Here is a 23,527-nt window from a genome sequence, read left to right on the forward strand (position 1 = left end):
GTAGTTGCTCAGTAAACACGTGTCAGTTGAAAAGGATGCAGGTAAAAGCTCAGGTGGGACAGTTGGACTCAAGGATGTTATAAAACTCTAGGGATGGGATTTTGTAAAGCCTTTTTGTTGTTGTGGAAAATTTAAGACCAAAAGAGAAGTGGACAGAAGAGTCTCAGGAACCCACACACATACCTGTCTCTCAGTTACCTTGTCTCTACACCTCCAGCCTCTTCCCCCAACATTTTGAAGCCAGTTGCAGACCTCGTGTCATCCCATTTGTCAATATTTCAGGGTGTACCTTTAAAAGAGTAAGGATTCATTCTTAAAAATTTAACATAACAAAGTACTGTTATCACACCTGATAAATGAACAGTGCTTTGGAATGAGGTTGATTTCAGGGAACCGGCACACTCTTGGGTGTCCAAGAGGGTATAAAGGAACTGGAAATAGGAACGCAGGGGCTGAGAAAGGGGGGCAGGCCCGTGCTTCCAGCCGAGAAGGCAGGGCTTTAGTCAGAGTTTGAAGAAACCAAAGAGGAAGTTAACATCCCTCAGCTGGGAGAAAATTCTGGCCCTTCACAAAGAAGCAGGGCATGGTGTGGCTCAGGAGGTCATGGAAGGATGGAGACTCCCATTGGTTTGGCCTTGCCAGGAGGCCCTGCAGGGCAAAGAGCAGGGCATGAGCTGGCGTCAGTTCTCAAGTAGCAAAGGCAATAGCGACCACAAGGGAACTTAACAAAGCGACGGTATTTGTTCTGTAGGGGGTGTTGACAATTGGGATTTAGATGTGACCCTGTGACCCACACAGATGGCAGCAGCTTACCCCTGGGGGACTCCTATAAATCAGTGCTAGCTGAAAGAGGCTCAGGGTAAATGGGTCACCAGCGAGTTTGAATGTATGTGTGGAATTGGAAGAGACTGATGTTCAGTTCTTAGAGAAATCGAGTTGGATTTTCACAGTGAGGATGACAGCCTACGTTGTTCTGACTTCAGCTCTTCCCTTAGGACCCTCTGCCTACCTGCTAAGCCCCGGAGCCAGCCAAAGGATGGCCCTCTTATTTCAGTAGAAAATAGGTGTTCTAAGATGTGTTTGCATTGGGAGGTCATCATAAGAGGATTAGTAGGTCAGAGTCATTGACTAAAAAAGTAGACGAAACGGTCCCTCTCTACATTTGTTGTAATCTTACCATTAAAATGGTTTAAGCATATTTTCCTGCCAGGGCAATTACCTTGATTACTAATTGCATTCTTTGCAACTAAAGGACATAATAACACTTCCCTTTGTAATTATCAGATTCATAAGGCTTATGCTTTGTTACCATTTGGATGTTAACCTGCTTGTGTATCTGTGGGCATGAGTGCCAAGCTCTGACACAGGTGAGGCTGTCAGCTCATCATGTCACCAGCTCCAAGGCAGAGGGCCCTGGGGGCCAGGGCAGAACGTGTGACCTAAACTCAAGGCACACTGAGCTGGGACACCTTGCTGGGTCCCTCCTTCACCTCACTCTGCCAGTTTGAGCTTTGATTTGGAGATCAACTTTGAAAGGTCAAGGCTAGGTATTCTAGGATATAGACCTGGAAGGCTGGGCTCTGCTGAGTCTCAGTTGTATGGTGGTGTGAAGGAGTGTGGCTTAGTATAAGGGGTGCAACATTTGGGATCCTGGCTTTGCTCTGAGTCACTTTGTGACTTTGGATGAGCCCTTCAAAGCCTCAGTTTCTCTGCCTGTCAAAGGGAAGAATAATGGCCATATCACGAGGCAGTTATGAGGATAAGTAACAAAAACAACAACAATAAAAGACTACAGAACACCTCTAGGTGAGAAGGAACCATGTGGCTCAGCTGACAGGTGCCGTCATTACCACCACCCACCGTCCCTGACTCTTCAATCCATAACCCCACTTGACAATAGAGGCGTGTGGGATGGTCTCGTGCACGCAGGGATGTCTCCTCACTGTGCTGGAAACACCGTTATAGACAGGGACCTGTTTACTAATTCTTTTTTTAAAATTATTATTTTGTCATGGTTTCCTATTCAGGATCAGTTAGTGGCGGGGAATGAAAACCCACTCAAACTGTCTTTAGTAAAAGTAGAGAGTTATGCTCAGGGTATGTCCTGGAGGGACAGAGTGTGTTGTCGGCTGCTCCTGATTTTCCCATTTCTGGTTCTCTCCTGGTATCCCCTCCCGTTTTCTTTCCCTCTGCAGATGGGCTTCTGTGTTTTTCTATAAGCTGTTCTGTCAGTGGGGCTGACCTGCCCTGGCTGTGCCCGCCTTTGTGCTGCTGTCTCAGTGCCCCAGTTTCAAATTCTTGGGCCAGAGGCCCCAGAGCAGCTTGGAGCAGGTACCCAGCCCTGGTCCCATCAGGGTGGCCTGATCCCACATCCTCTATGGCCAGAGGAGGCAGAGTCGTACCTGAGGGCGACCTGAATGTGTTTAGTAAGGGAGAAATCCTGCCCTGTCTCGGGTCCTCCTGAGATGTGACCTCTTCTGCAGACCCTACCCTGACCACCTCCAGCCTCCATCCAGTGGTCCCTTACTGTCCCTTCCAGGAGCAGGAAAAAGAATAGGAAGGCTGTAGACAGCAGATGCCCCTTGCCCACATCCAGCCCAGACCCAGGAACCATGGTGAGCTCACACCCAGCTCTGGAGGGAGGCCAGGCCAGCCGGTGGGTGTGATAACCACGAATTGTGGAAGAGAATCGTTGGGGGAGAAGACAAGTCCCCTGGGGGCAGGGGCAGGAGTCATGGAAGCTTCTAGAGGCCCCTCACAACAGGGCTGTGCTGTCAGGGAGGGCCTTGCGAGCACAGGAAGAGTTGGACCCAATGGAGGCTGGCTCTCAGCAGCACGGTACACATTTGGCACACACCCAGGCACAGGAGTAATTCCTGCACCTTGGGCCAGTGCGTGAGGCTCTGGGCTGGCCTCCTCCCACTCTGTCAGCCTAAGTAGCTTCCCTTGTTCTGTGTCTGGTGGCCTCTGGTGAAGGACATCTGTTTGAAAAACGGATTCCACTACAAAAGGTTTGAGAACCACTGGTCCAGAGCTGTCCCTTCTGAGGTCAGCATTAGCTTTGAAATCAAGGCTGAACCTGAGGGTGGCAAGGGCTAAGGCGAGGGGTGGGGCTGGCCATTTTCATGATCCTCCAAAGGAGGCCTGTGGGGGCAGCTCCCTGGAAGGCTTCACAGAACTTGGCCTGGGTTTGCCCTTGCCCGTGTAGCTGGCATTGCTGTCCAGAGGCTCCCACATCAGGGGTCCTTTCTCCTCCCATGGAAAGGACAAAGGCCTTTAATGCCTGGGTGCAGAGAGAACTTTCTGTCCAGCACTCAGATGTTTGGTGTGCACAGTGCCACATGCTTGTAGGCTGCCTTAGTCCAGGTGGGAGCCAGGAAGAGCGCAGCTGGGCCGACAGGCAGCCACAAGGCCAGAGAGCCGGGCTGAGTGCGGGTTCCCTCTGGGTGCCCAGGCAGGGGTCGGCAGCTCCTGTAGCCTTGGGCACAGCCCTCTGTAGAGAGAGAAGAAAACGCCCTCGTGGGTTTGTGTGGGGCCGGGATGGAGACTGCAAGCTGGGATGCTGGTGGGCGAGTTCTGCTTTTAGATGACTGAGTGGTGGATTTTCCTCTCCTGCCAGCACCACCTTACATTTTTCAGTAGAAGACAGCCGGAAACACTTGACTGCTCAGAGAGGGGGTGGCCTCTCTTGAGGAATGGGATTTTCATTTTAATTAGGCTCTCGAGTCATGGTGCCGCGCCTGCCTTGGAAGAGTTGCAGCTACCACAAGCCTGTCTTTCCTCATCTCTGTTCAACGCTAGAAGTGGGGAGGCCAAACTGGTCCAAGGGACATCTTGTCATTGGTGAGGCAGCTCTGTGTTTGCAGAGAGCTCCTATTCATAGCTGTTTTGTGAGCTCAGCCAGAAGAGTCACCTTCAGGGCCTGGCCACAGAGGCCCGGAGCCCCAGCCGTGCTGGCGGCCGCTCTGCCTGCTCCAGGCAGGCCTGTGGCTGCTTCAGCCTGGCTTGGAGGCCATGGTGAGGTCTGGCTTTCCCTCTCTGCAGCTGAGCACTGTCCTCTGTTGCCTTTTCAGGTTCCTGTCTATAGAAGGGAAATGGCGAGAGCCCCTGGGCAGTTAGACAGCTGGTGGTGAGCCCCACACACTGTGCAGTGTGGCACACACACAGGATGGCTGTTATGTCACGAGTGTTCTTCTACAGGACACCTTCCAGTCCAGCCCAGCCCAGCGCGGCTGCTTCCCACCCCCCAGCGGGTGCTCTCCTGGCCCTTGGTGCCTCTCCTTCAGAGAGCTCACCACCATCGTGGTTGTTATTTACTTGTGAACTTACCTGTTTGACCTCTGGCTTCCCTGATAGTCCCAGTGCCTAGGCCTTGCTCATCTCAAAGGAGATATGCAGCAACTATTTGTTGGGTGGATAAAGGAAGGGATAGAAAGAGGGGGAATGAATGAACCTAGAAGAAGGTGCCTGGTTCCGTTCATTCATACCTTCTGGGGGCCGAGGCTTCAGGTCATTCAGGTAAGTTGCCTGGGGATCCTCACAGAGCCGAGTTTGAGGAGCATGTCCTTCTGAAGGGCATTACCGGCAGTGTGGGAGATCAGGAAGTACTCTCGGCAGCTAGTCTAGCGAGACCGCAGGGCAGCATCGGTGTCCTCAGCAATGGGCAGCTGAGCGGAGGTCACCATATTTACCCCTCCAGCTTCTGCTGTTCACATGACAAGCAGTAGGACCTGAAACACTTGGCTGTGAGTGATAATACAGGGGTTAGGGCTTTGCTCTTTTATGCAAGAGCAACGTGTAGTGGTCTTTACCTCCTGAGCGGAAGATTGGCCTCAGCTCCCAGCAGCAGGGTCCTAACCACCAAGGAGGAGTGGTTCCTGGGAGAAGGGAGAGTCCATGTCGGGGTGGGTCCTGCCTGGGCTGCTCAGCTGTGGTATGTGGGCACTGGCTTTAGTGCCATCCTCTCTGAAACAGGGACAGTCTCAGTGCTGGGTCAGCTGACTCCACAGGATGACTATGAGGCTGGATGAAGGTGTGTAGGAGAGAGTTGCCAGGGGTCACTGTTGGCGTTGTCATTGGCAGAGGTGTCTGACAATAAAATTGGGCCCTCCGCAGCCCCTCCATGGGGTGGTGGTCATCATAGACAGTCATGGTCATTGGAGTAAGTGCCAGGTGCCAGGTGGCTTTTGTGAGGAATGTGCCATTACGCAGGGCCATTCAGTCAGTATGCTGGAGGTGAAGAGACTGTTTCTAAACATGTCTGCCTTTTAAGAGAAAAGCTTTATTGTTTTATAAAACTATACTCTGTGGAAAAAGAGAAGAGTAAACTATCCTGAAAAATGGATAAAAGGGAGAAAAATCTCCTCAAATCTACTAACCCAGAAATGATCACTGTGAAATCTTGTACTGAGCAGCATTACAAACATTTTATTTATGCATAGATATGCATTTAGATCTAGGTATATACTGTTACATCATCGGTGGAAATTCCCAGTATTCAGTTTTGCAACTGACTCATCAGACTCAGCATGTTGTGGGCATCCCCACATGTCAGCATGCTGACAAATACACATCTGTGGCACCACTTATTATGGAAACTTGGTAGCAAGTCATGCACGTGTGTGCACTCGCACACACACACACACACACACAGACCCCTGTTGTAATCACTCATTCTTGAGCAGTTCCCAAGTATGGCCAATCTTATTTCATCTCATCCCAGCCTCTGTACCCCCTATTATTTTTTTTTATCGTGGTAAAGACACATAACACAAAATTCACCATTAATGGCATCTAGCACATTTACAATGTCATGCAACTATCACCTCCATCTATTTCCAGAACATTTTCGTCACCTCTGAAGGAAACCCCATAACCATTAAGCAGTTACTCCCTATTTCCCCTTCCCTCCAACCCTGGCAACCACTAATCTGCTTTCCCCCCATTACTTATTTGTTTGTTTGTTATTTAAATTCAGTTAGCCAACTTATAGTATATCATTAGTTTAAGATGTAATGTTCAATAATTTATCAGTTTCATATAACACCCAGTGCTCATCACATGATGTGCCCTCCTTAATGCCCTTCATCCAGTTACCCCATACCCCATCCACCCCCCTGTTATTTTTTAAGAAGCCGCATCTGCAAACATTTTACTGTGTATCTCTAAAAAACAAGGACTCTTATAAAAGCATAAATTCAAGACTACTTACACACCTGAAATAACAATTCTTCAATATTACCTATTTGAATATCTAATTATAATGTAATTTTTAATGGTATATAATATTCCACTGAATGGATATAACATGATTAAATTAATACTTTTTAGCCATTTAGGCTGTTTGCAGTGTTTCCCTATTATCAAAAAAAGTACCGGCACAAGCATTTCTGTGCTTTTTTTTCTTGGCAGTAGCATGATTTCCGAAGGGTAAATTCTTAGAAAAGAGATCACTGGATCAAGTGAATGTTTCCCATCTTGATACTGTTGCCAAGTTATCCACCATAAACCTTCCAGTTTATACTCCCCTTAGCAGAAAACGGATGGCTTTGTTAAGAGAAGGTGTTCCCTGGAAATATTCGCATGTTAATCCTTTGCCATAGCTCAAGTAAAAGTACCACTAATTTTCCCATTTGTATAGACATGCTCTGTTGCACTGGGCGAAGGGTCTCCCAGATGCTACCATAGCTCAAGGCCATCAATTGATAACCAAATGCAGGAGAAAAATGACCTGGTGTGGCATCCATAGTGACAGCCCACAGGACCTTCAGCCAAGGAAGGTCTCAGAGCTGTCGGGGAGAATGATGGGAGCAGCCTCAGAGAGCAGGAAGGCGGAGGCCCCATTCTTGGAGCCAGGGGCTGGTTCGCACACATCTGCGTTCATCAGTCTGGAAGCTGGGGTGTGGGGCAGCTGGTGGTAGGAAACTGATACTCTTTTGGAAGAGAGGGAGGAAGAGAGAACTGGTGAGAATCATCATCCTCTGCCATTCACTTAAGCTTGATTTCCTATGCTATTAAAGACATTATAGTGGCATTAAAGGACACTGAAAAGAAGAATTGAAAGCATGGACATGGGCCATGCCTTTGGGGCCCCACTCATATCTCCCACCCCCACCCACCTGCACAGGCAGCTGAAGTAGTAGCAGACATCACCCATTCTCATTTCCCTTGGCTTCCCAGCATCAGTATTCACCAGCTCTGCAGCCTCGGTTGTCACTTTTTATGCTTGCTTCTAGCCCTAGTTTCCGTACCCTGCTGTTCTTTGGCTGGACACTTGAGCAGCTTCCGGTTATGGCCTGTTATAAATATAACATGTCCATGCATGCTGTTGCCCTCTCTTCTGTGATGCTTTCCTAGGAAAAGTTGTGTCGTGGCGGGGGGAGGGGGATACATGCAGGTGGTATGGTGGCTCTTGATTCCACTGTCCTTCAGCCTAGTTGTTTTTAAGAAGGCGATGAGTGCCCTGTAGGAGGGTACCAGATCATAAACAGTTAAGTCAAGTAGTACAACATGTATATAATCTAGAAATAACTATTCATCTACTAGGGGGCAAATGATCAAACTTTTTTTTTTTTTGGATGGGGTGCATAATCTAATAACTTGGACGTCTGGCTTGAGTTCTTTGAGGACCAGCACCACCCTCTCACCCCCTTGCCCACTGCCCAGCACAGAGTGGCATTGCACAGACATTTAGCAAAACTTCCAGAAGGGGGTTCTGGGCAGCGCTGCCGCCTGACCTGCTCCTGAATGGCTGGACTTCCGCTTATCAGGAAACGGATAACTTTCTGTCTTAACTGCCTTGGCCACCCTGCACTTCCTAGGTACACTTGTTGCTGCGGTAGCTGGACAGAGCAATACATATCCTGCCCTTCCCTGGGAAAGCTCCAGAAAGGAAGTGCCCCCCCCCTTTTTTAAGCATCCCCAGTTCCTTTCCAGAATGAAGTTGAACTCTAGAGCTAAGGGAACAAAGGAAAGGTTCAGTCTTGTACTTGAGTGGCAGGGACCAGACCTAAGGCAGAAGGACCTTGGCCACTTTGACGGTTGAGTCTTCTTTTCCCTGGTCCTTGCTACCCACCCTGGCCCACCTGGGCGGCCCCGAACTTTGCTTGTCTGCTCTCCCTCCTGTTCGCTCCCAGCTCCTCTGTTACACAGAAATCCAGCTCATCCCCACTCCTCAGGCTTTCCTCTTACTCTTCAGTATTTCTTTGCTCATCATTTTTCCTTTTAGATGTGCCTTTCAGGCATGTCAGATTCGCATTCAATGTGAAGCATGTGTAGTCTATTTAAAATCAGAGGAAGGTGCCTGAATTGAAGGATTATTCAGGCTGAGCATTCAGTCCCTCAGGGGCTCACAGCCCTGGGGGAGCAGAAAGGCACAGTTCTTCAGTGTTATTTGAAAAGCGTGAGTCACCCAGAATTGTTTTCTGGATGCCAGTGCCAAGGTTTTTGCAGTACATATGCCACAGTAATCCATCTCTTCTCAAAACAATGAAGTGATTATCCTGTAGCAGGTCCTGGGGACACATTCAGGCACCAGTGGAAAAGCAGCTGAAAATCTCATCAGGGAGCTTTACTCAGCCCCTACTCTGTGTAACAAACCGAGTTACATTGTGAAATGCCAGGGGGCTGTGACTCTGGCACTTTCCATGTTCCCTAGCCACTAAGATACCATTACACCATTTTCTTTTCTTTTCTTTTCTTTTTAAAGATTTTATTTATTTATTTGACAGAGAGAGACACAGCGAGAGAGGGAACACAAGCAGGGGGAGTGGGAGAGGGAGAAGCAGGCTTCCCGCGATGCAGGGCTCGACCAGGACCCCGGGATCATGACCTGAGCCAAAGGCAGACACTTAACAACTGAGCCACGCAGGCACCCCCCATTACACCATTTTCACTGAATCCCTTTGGCATTTGTGGATCTAACTTGTGTCAAGTCAACTTCCCATTCCTTGGGCTTTGTGCACTCATTTCAAGCAACCCAAAAGTAAATACCATGTACTAATTTTATTTTAATATTAAAAATCATCCTCCTCAAAAGGCGGCTATTCCTGCATTTTAACTCCGTGGTTCCTGCCACACACTGAGTCACCTGTCCCTTGGCTCAGGCCTCAGCTCAGAGTTGTGGGTGTGGAAAGGCCAGTGAGGAGCCTGGGACTCTCTTGGCCAGGACATCCACCATCTACCTCTCCACTTCTCCTTTGGAGCCTGCACTTCCCAGAGACACACTGACACTTTGTGTTTCTCTGTGTAAAATGCCCCGGAAGTGGGTTGAAGCATTCTGACCTCGGGCTGTTCGGAGGGAAGGAGACATGAAGGGATGTCCTTTCCCTGCACCCAGGTACTGAGACTGACCATAGGTGACTGGGTCCTTTGCAGGGCATGTCTGGGGGACCGTCTCAGTGAGTCAAGCAGTACCATTGAGAAGGAGGGAACATTTTTCCTGTGTACAGAGGAGGACCTCGGTGCCTTTTTGGAAATTGCTGTTAGGAAGTAATGATGCTTTGATCGACATATAGCTGCTCAGATAGACCGTCTACTTCAAGAAGAGTGCTGAGGACAGGGCCGGCCACACAGGAGATGCTCAGGAAAACGTCCAGTGAATGCATGGTGGCACCGAAATCCAAACAGAGACTTTTGCAGCTACCAAGCTAGGCCTTGTTGCATCCCCTGGATGAGAACATAGGGAAAGGCAGGAGCAGGTAAGGATGCTTTTGTTTGTGATTTAGTGGGGGACACCTAGGAGTCCTAGCCCTAGTTTCTGTACCCTGTTTTTGGCTGGACACTTGAGCAGCTTCCGGTTATGGCCGGTTATAAATATAACATGTCCATGCATGCTGTGCTCCTCTCTGCTTGTAGCAGCTGTCCAAGCTGGAGGACAGGGAGGAACACAGGGCTTCTTGATGGACAACGACTTTCCTTTTGTCTTCAGTGCATGTCTTTAACAAAGTCTTTACTGAGGTGTCATTGACATACAATAAACTGCCTATATTTAAAGTGCCTAATTTGATAAGTGTTGACATATGTATACACCCACAAAACCATCACCACAATCAAGATAATGGACATATTTGTCACTCCCAGTGTCTCCCCCTGCCCTTTTGTAATTCCTCTTCAGCCCTTCCCACCTCCCCAGGTAACGACTAATATGCTCCCTGCCATAATAGATTAATTTGAATTTTCTGGAATTGTATACAGTATATACTCTATTTGGCTCCTTCACGCAGCATAACTATTTTGAAATCCAATCACATTGTGGCATATATCACTAGTTTGTTCCTTTTTATTGCCAAGTGGCATTCTGTTGTTGGATGGAATGTCTGCTGTTGCCGGTTGATGGACATCTGGGTTTTTTCCAGGTTTGACTGTCACCAATAGAGCTGCCATAAACGTTTGTGTTCACGCCTATGTCTACATATGCTTTCTTTTCTCTTGGGTAAAACACCTAGGAGTGGAGTGGCTGGGTCATAGGGTATTAGATACATGCTTCACTTTTTAAGAAACTGCCAAACTGTCTTCCAAAACAGGTGTAACTTATTTAAATGCCCACCAGCAGTGTGAGAGGGGCCAGGCTAGGGAACACTGAGTCAACCCTCCCAGGATAACCTGAGGAAGTGCTGAGCACAGGTTTTCTTGATGAACAATCATTTTGCCTTCAAAAAATATGACTGTATGTTTTCTCAGGCATTACAGTGTCTTATACATTTTCTTTGCTTCAAGGAGTAGGGGACCTGTGCACATATGGTCCTAGTCATTAGTACCCCCAGGAGAATCAGTGAAGGCAGCTTACTGAAGACACAGGTTCTGTTTTCATTCCCCTGGGACATGAAATACCACATCACAGAGGCAGGGAGGCTTGTTCAGAGAGCATGTTTCTGTCTAAAGGTAAATGAATAACTCCATAACACTCCTAATACTGTTGTTCCCCAAATCTGACTGATCACGTAAAGTCTTTGCCTTTGTGAATGTTTACATAAGAATGCAATTTATTGAGAGTCTTTAGTTTGGAAATGGAAAAACTGGCACCTTGATACAAAATGTACCATTTCTCTCTAGCTTTTGTTCCCCACCAACATTGCCCATGAGCCCCAGAAGCTTCCCAGAGCCACACCTACTTGGGCCAGGCAAGCAGGTGATGAGTGTCGGAGAGTGTGGGTCTCAGAAATGTCCACTGTAATCACTCAGACTGTGTCTTTGGCATGTATCTGCAGAATGACTATTTCCTCCCATGGAGAGCCTTCAGAAGCAGGGACAGCGTTTTCAGAGGTAGGCATAAGTGTCCACACTCTGGTGGGTAGTCTCACAGAGCTGAGTCTGTGGTTGCTTATTAAAATGCCCTAGGTGAAAATCCTTGTTTTTCATTCTTAAAACCAGAATGGAATCTCCAGAAATAGATTTATGTATTTATGGGAGTTCACTTAGTGATAAAGGTGCCATTCAAATCACCCAATGGACGGACCATTAACAAGTGTGTTTTATATCCTTCGGGAGTTTGTTTTTATGCAAGATATTGGGTAGGTGTCTAATTTTATGTTTTCCAAAAGTATATCTCATTTTTCCCAGCAGAATTTATTCTGTTTTTGAACACTACTGTCCATTGACCTCTTTATCATTCCCTCTGCCTGTATCCCACAGTTAAGTCACTGTAGCTTTATGGTAGAGTTTGACAGCTAGTCGGATAAATCCTCCCTCACTGTTCTTCAATTTCAGAAATATATTGGGATTTCCCCCTTCTATGTAAATTTTAGAATCAGCCCAAGTTTTACTTCAACTATCCCATTGGGGTTTTGTTTGGGGTTGCATTTTAATTGTAGATTACTTTTTCCTTTCTAACCGTGTCATGTGCGGACGGCATTTTGTTCTTTGAATCGTTTTAATCATATATCTAAAGCAGTGTTTAATATTTCTGAGTTAGGAAACTTGCTTGCTTGCTGAATTTTAGAGAGGTTAGTACATTTTAAGTCAGTATATACAATAAATATTTGCTGCACAGCTTTCTATGCCAGACAGCACTGGGAGATGAGGATTTAATGGGAAACAAAACCAGTCACTGCCTCCAGGGACCTCACCGTCTGCTGTGAGGAGACAAACAGCCGAAAAATCACAGTGGACGGTGTATGAGGCTACACCCCAGCAAAGGAAACACAAAGAGAGGCACCTCGCCTAGTTTGGAGGGTCAGGGAAGGCTTCCTGGAGGAGGGGACGTGTAAACCACGGCCTGAAGGTCAAGGAGGAATTTGCCTGATGAAGTGTGGGGAGTGCAAGTGAAAATGACGCCAGAGGTGGGGAGGAGCGTGACCGTGTAGAGAGCTCCAGAGAGTTCAAGAGTGTCCCAAACAGAGAGGGCTGGGATGCGGTGGGCATGGCCCAAGATGAGGCTGGAGGAGCCACATCATGGATCATGAAAGGCCTTCCCGGCCACATTCCCAGCTGGATCCCAAGAAGGGCTGAGTCTCTCAGAAAGGTGCTCCCCTGGAGCCTGGTACTCTCAGCTCTGCCCCTCTGGCTGCAGGGTACACAGCGTGTCAGAGGGAGGAAAGACGGGGGACAGGACGTGTTGGCAGCAGGGCAGGAGAGCAGCCCTGGGACTTGAGAGCTTCAGGGGGCAGAGCCGAGCTCTGCGTGCTGTTTGTTCCTAATGGTGTCTGCAGAACCAGAAGCCAACCAACCTAGGATCTCGGCTGTGGGACTTTCAAAGCCACATGACCTGGGACACATGATCTAACCCAACCCCTCCATCTTCCCGAGCCCCAGTTCCATTGTTTGAAGAATCAGGCTGTTGTGAGGATGTGTAAAGTGTCAACACCCTGCCCGGCCTGTATAGCCCCCATAAAAGTGACGATAGTGATGGTGGTGATGGGGACAGTTTGATCAGCTGCAGAATGTCCTGCTGAGTGGGAAAGGAGAGAGGGAGGGAGTGACACCATCCCTTTTTATCTAGGGTCTCCCGGATGCCGATGCCGTGTCGATCACTCTGAAAATGCAGAATCCCACCTGGTTCCCGTGGGAGATCTTCCTCCAGGGAGAAGCCTTCTGTAGAGAGAGCCCAGACCTCTGCCACAGGGAGAGCTGGTGGTGGATGATGTGCTCAGAGCCCGGCCCTGGCCTTCTCAGCCACATTTTTCTCCCCCACCTTTTACTTGGGGCCCTCCATCAAAAGGCTGAATATGCTCTGGGGTGACTGACAAACCAGCCAAGGCCTTTGGTAGGATTTAATCTGACAGATTCAAAGAGGAGCATAAAATGGTGTTGCCGTGGCTCAGACTTGCAGGGCTCCTGCAATTACGCGTCTCCTTTCATGTAAAATTAGATTAGCACCGTGGCTCCCATGTAATGAGTCTCTAATGCCAGGGACTGTGTTAATGAATATGTTGTAAATGTTGACTTTTGATTCAGGCCTTCTTTGGGGTGAATAATTAATTTTTAATAGCTTTGAGCAAATCTACATGCAGTACTGTGAAAGGAAAAAAATGGCTTGGCATGAGGCCATTGACGTGTATGGCCATCTCAGCGATGCTGCCTTAAAGGAAAAATGAACAAGAAATGTTAGCTCTGGCATTGACTGGTGAAACATCAACTTTTGATTGGTGCACCCTCTTGGAAAGAACTGTACTATTTCTTAGCTTAAATGGAGGATCTTGGAAGGTGTACTGTTCCATCTCTGAGATGCATGCGCCGGGTTGCGGGGAGGGGCTCTGGAAGGAAGTCCAATCCTGACCAGAGAGGGAGGACCTGAGTCTGGCCAGCAGGTGGGGACTGCGTCCTCTGTGCATTCAAACACCAGGATTTCAGGGCAGTGAAATCTGCTTCCTCTAAGAAATGATCTGGCCCATCTTTTTTCCAGATTGCGCATCTTCCATCCAGTTCCAGGAGCCAGTGGCTAACAAAAGTGAATGAGGTCTCCCTTCCATTGACCCACCCATTCAGGTCAGATACTTACAGAGAGAAAAATCAACTTCCAAAAATCAGAAAAATCAGACTCAAAAATCAGAAAAAAACAAAGACACCCCCCCCAAAAAAAGCCCAAAAGAGCCTCAGGACAACCCAGTGCCCCTCTTTGGGGTTCACCACATAGAAAAAGCATTGGCTGAGGCTCCCAAGTCCACTGGAGGCCCCCAAGTCCAAATCTCCCTAAGGGGAAAGAAATGGTTTGATTGGAAGTGGTTTGGATGCAGCCTTTCGAAAGGCAGCACCAATGACCAGAAGGTGGACAGACTTGTTCTAACCCCAAGAGCACAAGGCAGGATGAACTTTTCTCTAAGAACAGGGTCTGCCCGTGAGATTCTCTGTAGCAGCTTTGCCTCCTCTTCTGGTGGGAACTCTGTTTCCATTTTAGAGTACAGTGTCATTCTATTTTGTGCCGTGTTATCTAGGGGTAGAAGGGATGTGAATCTCAGTGAGAACATGTGTTGTCTTGTGCATCTCTCTCTGTGTGACAATGGCTGTCATCAGAAAGAAGCAGGGTGACGGGGGGGTGACGCTCTCTCCATGCTCCAAGGTGACTGGGCTTCAGAAGAAGGACATGGGCCCCTGAGGTTGGCAGACACGTCGTAGTTTATTATAGTGGCTGATGGGTGTGGGCTCCTGGGGCTGGAGGCATGATTGGCCAGATGACCCACAGGGTTTATTGTCTGTCCTTTCAAGTGTCACCCTCTGCCTCCACATATTCCCTGGATTAGGAAAGACTCTGTATATGTAGCCCCATGAAAATACATAGCACTGGTGTTTGACCCCCTTTTTAGGGAGAGAAGGGACAGAAAAGATTGGATAACTTGAAACCATATCACCTATTTGTAGGAGTTCTGTTGCACATCTAATTTACATACTCATACGCAGGATCCATGATGGATTTGGAGGGAGATGGGAAAGAGAACAAAGTTGGAAGCTCCACATTGGTCTTGAACCAAACTGATCTCAGTTTGGGGGCTGGATTGAGAGAGAGAGAAAGAGAGAGAGAGAGAGAGAGAGAGAGAGAGTGTGTGTGTGTGTGTGTGTGTGTGTGTGTGTGTTCCAAACAGTTTCTACGGCTTTCAGGTGCTATTTCAGCAAGATTCTTAAGACATGCAAAAAGCAACCCCTAAGCGATGTAGCAAACTGTATTTAAGAGAGAGGGGGGAGAGGGGCAGAGAGAAGGAAGGAAAGAGGTAGGGGAATACTTAAGAGGTTAAATTATTTGCGATGTGGTAACTCGCTGAGGATCCACTGGCAAATGTGGTTAAGGGTCATTTCAAGACTGATAAGTTCTTGGATCAACAATTTAAAAATCAGTTAAGGGGTGTTTCTTCTGTTATCTCTACACTTGCCCCACTTATCACGTGGATGCCCTGAAACCAAGGGGGATAGGATCTGTTTCTTTGGTTTTTAAGTTCCATTGCTTGGAAGGTCTTTGACAGTCAAGAGCAACATGATCCCTGTTGCCAACACTGCCCTTCTTCAGGTTCCAAGAGCTTACATATATTAGGGAGTTTTAGATGTGACCAATCCTGTCTCTTTACCATAACTGTGCCACAGTCTTGTGAAATACGTTGTCAATTGTAATTTCACTTTGCTGATAGAGAAAAACAAATTGTCGACTGGCAGAGTGCCTTAGCTAGCACAGAGCAGCGAGACCGAGAGGGTCACAGTCATGCCCCAGGGGTGGGTCCAGGCCAGTGGAAATTTCAGGAGCCTTTGCAGTAAATAGTTTTATTAAGACCCCAGCTAGACTCCTAGCCTGCCCCAAATCAATGGGTACATAGATAGACATCACCAAAATATAGAAATAGAGTCATGATTAAAAAATCCATAGGTGGGGCGTGTGGGTGGCTCAGTAGGTTAAGTGTCTGCCTTTGGCTCAGGTCCTGCTGGGATCGAGCCCCGCATTGGGCTCCCTGCTCAGTGGGGAGTCTGCTTCTCCCTCTGCCTCTCCCCCTGTTTGTGCTCTCTCTCTTTCTGTGTCAAATAAATAAATAAAATCTTTCAAAAAAATCCATAGGCATTTATCAAAACAGCAAAAAACTAAGGATTTAGGAACCACGTACAGAAGCTTCGATCACCATGGTTTGCATGATAAGAAATAGTTTATGAATATAAGCATTTTTTTCATCCACCATCTGCAGTGCTGTTTATTGTGAAAGCTGAGGTTATAAACCTTCCTCAAATGCTTCCTGCAGACATTTACTTGCAAGCCCTTGGGTAAAAGTTTGCATTTCTATTTTTTAATGAGTAGTCTCTATTGGGTTTAATTAGTCACTGTGTCTTTGCATGAATCATTCATAATCTGGGTTTGCCACCAGCACATGGCATTTAAAGTCAGATGAACGGAAACAATATTTTTAAGCAAAACGTAAAATATACTTTGGCCAATTATCATTGGTTGACAACATGTTTTATAGAGATAAAAGTTGATTGGCAGCTGTTACAAGTTCTGTTTTGTCTTCTTGCCGGTTGGGGGGAGAAATGAACATTGCAAAAAGCATAATAAGCCTCAGGCATCTTTGAGGGCCCAGAGTCTGGAACATTCCCCAGCCCACCCGACATCAGAGAGGTGCTCTGACCTGGTGAAAGTAACAAGAGTAATTGCTGCCATGCATGCCTACTCTGTGCCTGGCATTTTTACGTGCCTTATGTGTAGCCCTCCAAGAAACTTGCCCACAGTCACTGAGTTAGTAGGAGGCAGAGCCTGGCTTTGAATCCAGGTCTATCTGATTTCAGGTTCTCCGCTTCCTTGTCTACACGTTGTCTACTACATTGTCTACACACTGAAAATACAAGTGATTAAGGTTGTCTTTCAGCTAAAAGGTTGATTTCAAACATTATTTAGGTTGTACAAATACTCATATTCTCAGAAGCGTTATTCACAATAGCCAAAAGGAGGAAGCAACCCAAGTGTCCATCAATGATAAATGGATAAACAAAATGTGATCTATCTACACAATGGAATGTTATTCAGCCTTAAAAAGAAAGGAAATTCTGATACATGCTACAACATGGATATTCCTTCTCTTTCATTTTTTTATTATTAATCAAGCATTTTTTAAATATATATTTTTAGGGCGCCTGGGTGGCTCAGTTGGTTAAGCGACTGCCTTCGGCTCAGGTCATGATCCTGGAGTCCCGGGATCGAGTCCCACATCAGGCTCCCTGCTCAGCAGGGAGTCTGCCTCTCCCTCTGACCCTCTTCCCTCTCGTGCTCTCTGTCTCTCATTCTCTCTCTCAAATAAATAAATAAAATCTTTAAATATATATTTTTAAAGATTTTATTATTAATTTTTTGTTTGTTTGACAGAGAGAGACACAGCGAGAGAGGGAACACAAGCAGGGGGAGTGGGAGAGGGAGAAGCAGGCTTCCCGCTGAGCAAGGAGCCCGATGTGGCGCTTGATCCCAGGACCCTGGGATCATGACCTGAGCCGAAGGCAGACGCTTAATGACTGAACCTCCCAAGTGCCCCTAATCAAGCATTTTTTAATGATTTTATTCTCTCCTTTATTCATTCTTATTTGTACCCTCTCTCATTCTTATTGTTTTTAAAGATTTATTTATTTTAGAAAGAGAGCATGAGGCAGAGGGAGAGGGAGAGAGAATCCTCAGGCAGACTCCCTGCTGAGCGCAAAGCCCAACGCAGGGCTCGATCTCACAACCCTGAGATCATGACCTGAGTTGAAAACAAGAGTCGGGCGCTTAACTGACTGTGGCACGCAAGCACCCCTCTCATTCTTTTAATAAAAGAGATTATAATGTGAATCTTTCATATATTAGAGTCTACTTTAAACTAGTACTTTTACCACTTCCCAATTTAAGAACTCCACAAGTTAAATTCCATTTATCTCCTCTTGCTCTTCTTCTTATTGTTCTTATATACATTTACTCATATGTTATAAATTCCACAGAGCATTATAATTGTTTTTTATTTTGCCTTAAAATATTTTTATTTCACCTTAAGTTTTGAATTTTTTGGCAATATTTATTTATATTTAGTTACATTTAAAAAAACAATTCTGATGTTCTTTATTCCTTCTGAATTTCTTCTCTTCTGTCTGGGACCATTTTCCTTCAGTATAAAGAACTTGAGTATTTCTTGTGATGCATGTCTACTAGCAGTGAATTCTTTGCTTTTTGTTTTTTATTTTGCCTTAAAATATTTTTTTTTCACCTTAAGTTTTGAAGGATCTTTTCCCTGGCTATAGAATTCTAGATTAGCAGTCCACCCTGTCTCCCTTCCTTCCTTCCTCCCTCCCTTCCCTCCTTTTTTAAGCTTTAAGGATCCTATTATCTTCTTTTTCTCTTTTTTATATTGAAAAGACAACAATCAGAATCAGTTTTATTGCTCCTTTGAAAATAGTGTATCTTTTTTTTTTCTCCAGCTGCTTTTAAGTTTTTTCCTCTGTATTTGATTTTTAGGACTGACTGTAATGTACCTAGATAAGATTTGATTTATAGTTCTTCTTGAGGCTCACTGAGCATCTTGAATCTGTGGGCTAATGTCTTTCACCAGATTTGGGAAAATTCATAGTCATTATTTTTGCCATGACTGCTTCTGGTCTACTCTCTTTCTCTCTCTGTCTCTCTCTGTGGGACTCAAATTACATGTGTGTATGTTAAGACCTCTTGATGATCACCCAAGTGACCTTTATCCTCTGTTCTGTGTTTTCCATCTCTTTTCTCTCTGGATATTTTGATTAACCAGACTGAGTTCATCAATCCTGCTTTTACTTTACCCATTCTGCCATGAAGCCAATTCAATGAATTCTTAATTTCAGATACTGTATTTTTAAATCCTGGAATGTCCATGTGATGACTTTTATAGATTTCCAGTTCTGCTGAAATGCTACATCTATGTATCCATTTTGTCTTTTTTTTCTTTAAAATTATTAATTACAGTTATTTTGAAATTAGCTTCTTTCCAATCAAGCTGCTTAGGATGCACTAGATATGCCAAGTGGCTCTTCTCATGGCTCTTGACATTTCAGCCATCTGTATTTTTGAAGGTTTACATTTCTCTCTTGTAGTGTTTTCTTAGGTTTCCCTAACTGCACGTGGGCTTCATGCAAGGAGAACATTAAGTCTTTGAGAACTTACCAGAAGCTATGAGGACTCAGAGCCCCCAGTTTATGTAGATGTGGTTGCTTGGTGACTGCTGAGGGAAATCTGGTCTCCTGGGTTGGGATCCACCTAACCGAGAGCTCCTTGGTCAGTCAAAGCTATAAGCACGGTATTCAGGGTTGAATTTATTTGTTTTTCCTGTTTTTAGTCCTTGTATATCACAAGTTTTTAAACACTAAAAACATATTTACAAGGGAAATAACTGATATTAACTTAACCAACTATATAATGTTTTAAAAAATTCTCTTGCACTCTGTTAATATATATGCTTCAGATAAGAATTTTTATTTTTTAATTTTTAATAATAATAATATTATGTTACATATTTGAAATTTTAACCATTTTTAAGTTATGGTTCAGTGGTATTAAATACAGTCATATGGTTCAACAACCACCACCATTCATCTAACTCTTTATCTCGAAAAACTGAAACACTATACCCAAGAAACTATAAACCCACCTCTCCCCTCCCTCCGTCCCCATTCTGTCCCCAAGACAACATTCTACTTTCTGTCTCTACGAATTTCACAACTCTGGGTACCTTATATAAGTGGAATCATAAAGTATTTTTCTTTTTGTTACTGGCTTAATTCACTTAGCATAATTTCTTCAGTGTTCATTCAGGTTGTAGCACATGTCAGAATTTCCTTTCTTTTTAAGCTTGAATAATATTACACTGTATGTATATATTACATTTTACTTCTCCTTTCATCCATCAATGGACACTTGGGTTGCTTCCATCTTTTGGCTATTATAAATAATACTGCTATGAATGAATGTGGGTGTAGAAATATCTCTTTAAGACCCTGCTCTCAATTCTTTGGGGTACATCCCCAGAAGTCGGATTGCTTGACCATTATAATTCTATTTTGAAATTTTTGAGGAACCTGCTATGCTGTTTTTTTATATTCCCACCAATCATGCACATGGTTCCCAATTTCTCCACATCCTCACCACCAATACTTATTTTGTTCTTTTAATATTAGCCATTCAAATAGATGTGAAGTGATATCTCATATGATTTTAGATTTGCATTTCCCTAATGATTAGTGATGTTGAGCATCTTTTCACATGCTTATGAAATGGAGAAATGTTTGGAGAATATTTCTTTGGAGAAATGTCTATTCAAGTCTTTTGTCCATCTTTGAATCAGATTGGATTTTGTTGCCCAGTTTTAGGAGTTCTTTATATAATCTGGCTATTAATCCTATCTCAGATACAATTTGCAAATATTTTCTCCCATTCTGTGGACTCAATTTTGACTCTGTCGATAGCATCCTTACATGCACAAAAGTTTTTAATTTTTATGAAGTCCAATCTGTCTGTTTATTCTTTCGCTTCCTGTGCCTTTGGTGTCATAGCTAAGAAGTCATTGCTAAATACAGTGTTGTGAAACTTTTGTCCTATGTTTTCTTCTAAGAGTTTTATTGTTTTAGGTCTTACATTTAGGGTTTTGATCCATTTTGAGTTAATTTTTGTACCTGGGTGTTAGGTAGGGTCCAACTTCATTCTTTTGCATGTGGACATCCAGTTTTCCCATCACCATTTGTTGAAAAGACTGTCCTTTCCCAATTGCGTGATCTCAGCACCCCTGTCAAATTGATTATACATACGATTTGATTATACATACGAGGGTTTATTTCTGAAGAGCCATTGAATTTTTGTAGGTAAAAGAGACTGCCAGAATCAATCCAGTGCCTACTTGTTACAGATAAGGAAACTGAGGCCCAAAGTGAGAAAGCGACTTGCCCTGGGCTTCATTGTTAGCATATGACAGAGCTAGGAGTCCTTCCTGGCCTGATTTCATATTGGATACTTTTTTTAAAGCTGGTTGCTAGTTTGCTTCATTCCAAGAGTAATGTTAATTACTACTTTGATGGAAGCAACAAATAGTCTCTAGTCTGCAGAAAATCAGTTGTGGCTTCTCCAGCCCCTCACCACTCCTGTGGAGCGGTCACTGCCAATAGCTGTGTTTTTGAGGCATTGCTATGGTGAGAATAGGTAACTCAGCCTGTCCCTGGGTTCCAATTTGCCCTGTCATTTTGTTTGCAGAGTTACTTGAAGGGTCTTGAATATAGCTATGTAATAACATACTACGGAATGCCTTATCAGTCTTGTCTTTATCACCCACTGGCAAGGGACTTGTTCTGTGAATTCTCTGGCAGCCTAGAGCCTCTTTCTCCCCTGCCTGCCTTCCCAAGCTCAGCTTGGCAGGATGTGGCCTGGGGGTGAAGAGAGAGAGAGAGAGAAATATGAATTAGATAAAATTCAAAAGCAGATTTAAAGTTATCCCTTTCTTGCTGTTACCCATGCTGAGTTTGCTCATTCAAGAACTATTGAGCACCTCTCAATAGCACTGTGAACACTTTTCTAGAAACTGACAGGACCCCACAAAAATAGAAGGCGAGAGCTTATGTAGACTTTCTGGAGAGGTAGGATGCCTGGGCATGGACAGGTAGGTGGTGGTGTAGATGGTTGGAAAGATTGTCTGGTGCATGGTACTGATAGGAAGTGCTCTAAGAGCTCAAGGAAGTGGAAGTGGAGGGCAAGGTAAGGAGCCATGCCCCAGAATGGTAAGCATGCACTGCCTGGCACCAAACCCAGCACTGGCCACAGCTGCACTTGGGAGCACTTCTGGATTAAGAGTTTGCAGCTCCATTGGATGGACAGGGAACTTGGAGGCCAGGTGAGGGATAGTGGAACAGATACTCAGCGTTGACAAGGGACAGTCTAGGTCATGAGGCAAAGACTTGAGACATCATGGCCAGAGATCAGAGCTGTCACTAGGGGGGCTTGGGAAATGGGAAAATGGGATAGAGAGGGCATGTCTGCCTAGGACTCAAAGGGTTAGGCTTGGAAGTTAGACCTTGCTTGGTTAGTAGTAGGGTGGTGGCATTTTAGACTTGTAACAGAAGTAGTGACAGTCTGTACCAGGTGTCGTAAGAAGAGTCATATGGCCAGAGAGGAGGTTAAGAGAGGGGGCAGGGGCCAGGGAGGAGGCTGGTGGACCAGGGAGAGAGAAAGAAGGCTAGGTCCAGGTGCCCAGTTGGGTGAGCAGGAAAGAGGGCTAAGGAAGGCACTGGTGGACCCTGGGGTAGACTGGTTGTAAGGGAGGAGGAGGGGATGGGCCAAGGACATGCTCATGTTTTCAGGGCATAGTAGAGGGAGCAAAGTATAGCTAGGTTGGGGTGGGAAGGATGGATTTGGTTGGGATTTACTGGCCATATTGGTAGAAAGGTGGCATTCCAGGCAGGTTGGGGGTGGTTTACTAGTTGTCAGCAGGAGTGGGCAGTCATAGTCTGCCCACCAGGAAGAGATTGTCTAGTGAGGTCAAAGAGCAGGGTTTGAGCCCTGGGGCTCAAAGGGAGGGGCAGAGGGAGGAATGGAACCTGGGACAGAAGTGTCTTCCTGCCTTTGTAGTTGAGAATCATTGGAATGTGTTCCAGTTTTTAGGTTTTTCCAGAACCTAGAGAATAACTGCACTGAATAAATGCACTGAAATTTAAAATCTTGCTGTATGGTTGGTATCATTTCTGTTGTTCCAAATCCTGAATCTTTTGGGATCTTTAGTGTATATGTGAGTATGTCATGTCAGTAGAAAATTTGTGCTTTGTGCTAGTGGGGTGTGTGTGTAGAAATGGGCATCACTGGGTCCCTCACTGATCTCCTGGAAGGTGAGGATGCAGACATGCTGGTGATTGCTGAATGTGCTGTAAGTTAGACAACTAAGAGTTAAATTGAAGGACTCCTCTGTCATAAAATCCTCAAGAAATTCCATTCCAAATGAGGAAATGCACAAAGAAAGACTTGAGACTTTCCTCATAAGTGTCAACATGTCCACTTGGCAAATGTTGGCTGTTTGGAAGGCGGATGGGCACCCCATCCCCCATCTGAAGCTTGTGACCGGTACAGCAGGAAGTTCACATAACCTGATGTCCCTGGAACCTGACTTGTTTCTTGTCTTTGGATTTTGATGGTATGATACTTAAAAAAAAAGCTCTTGGAAGTAATTTTCAAAGGAGAAAAAAAAAGATGTTAAGTTAAAAGACTGTAGAAGTAGTGGTTTTGTTTCTTTTTAAAGGCACCACATGTGGATTGTGATTCTTCTTTCTTGATGTGGAAACTGAAGGAGCCCCTGCCCCCCACCCCCCACTTGCAGAATTTCTTGGATGGCAAATACTCCTGTTCCTGCTGTGCCCTTCCTGAACGTTTCAGCTCTGGGTTCTTTGTGTAGCAGCCTTGATCTGAGAATGTTTGAGCAGCGTGCCTCCTGCCTGCTCAGATAGCATTTATTAACCTCGGAACTCATTTCATTTGGTCTTCTCCCTTCAAATCAGGGGCTCAACCAAATGGTAAAAAATCAACATGTCTTTGGATTTGAATTAATGAGGTAGAAGAGTTGTGGTTGCTTTAGAAAGAATTAAGCAAGAGTGGCCAGTTTTGGCAGTG

General features: G+C 45.4%; 1 protein-coding gene across 4 annotated transcripts in view; it reads left to right on the top strand.

The window, feature by feature from the left end:
- OSBP2 (oxysterol binding protein 2) overlaps positions 1 to 23,527 on the top strand; it is a 163,099-nt gene that overhangs the window by 56,289 nt on the left and 83,283 nt on the right. The gene's annotated exons all lie outside the window — the stretch shown is intronic.

The sequence above is a fragment of the Callorhinus ursinus genome, unplaced genomic scaffold, assembly GCF_003265705.2.
Source record: "Callorhinus ursinus isolate GAN/ISIS: 27379988/994484 unplaced genomic scaffold, GSC_fseal_2.0 scaffold72, whole genome shotgun sequence".
Lineage (NCBI taxonomy): Eukaryota > Metazoa > Chordata > Mammalia > Carnivora > Otariidae > Callorhinus > Callorhinus ursinus.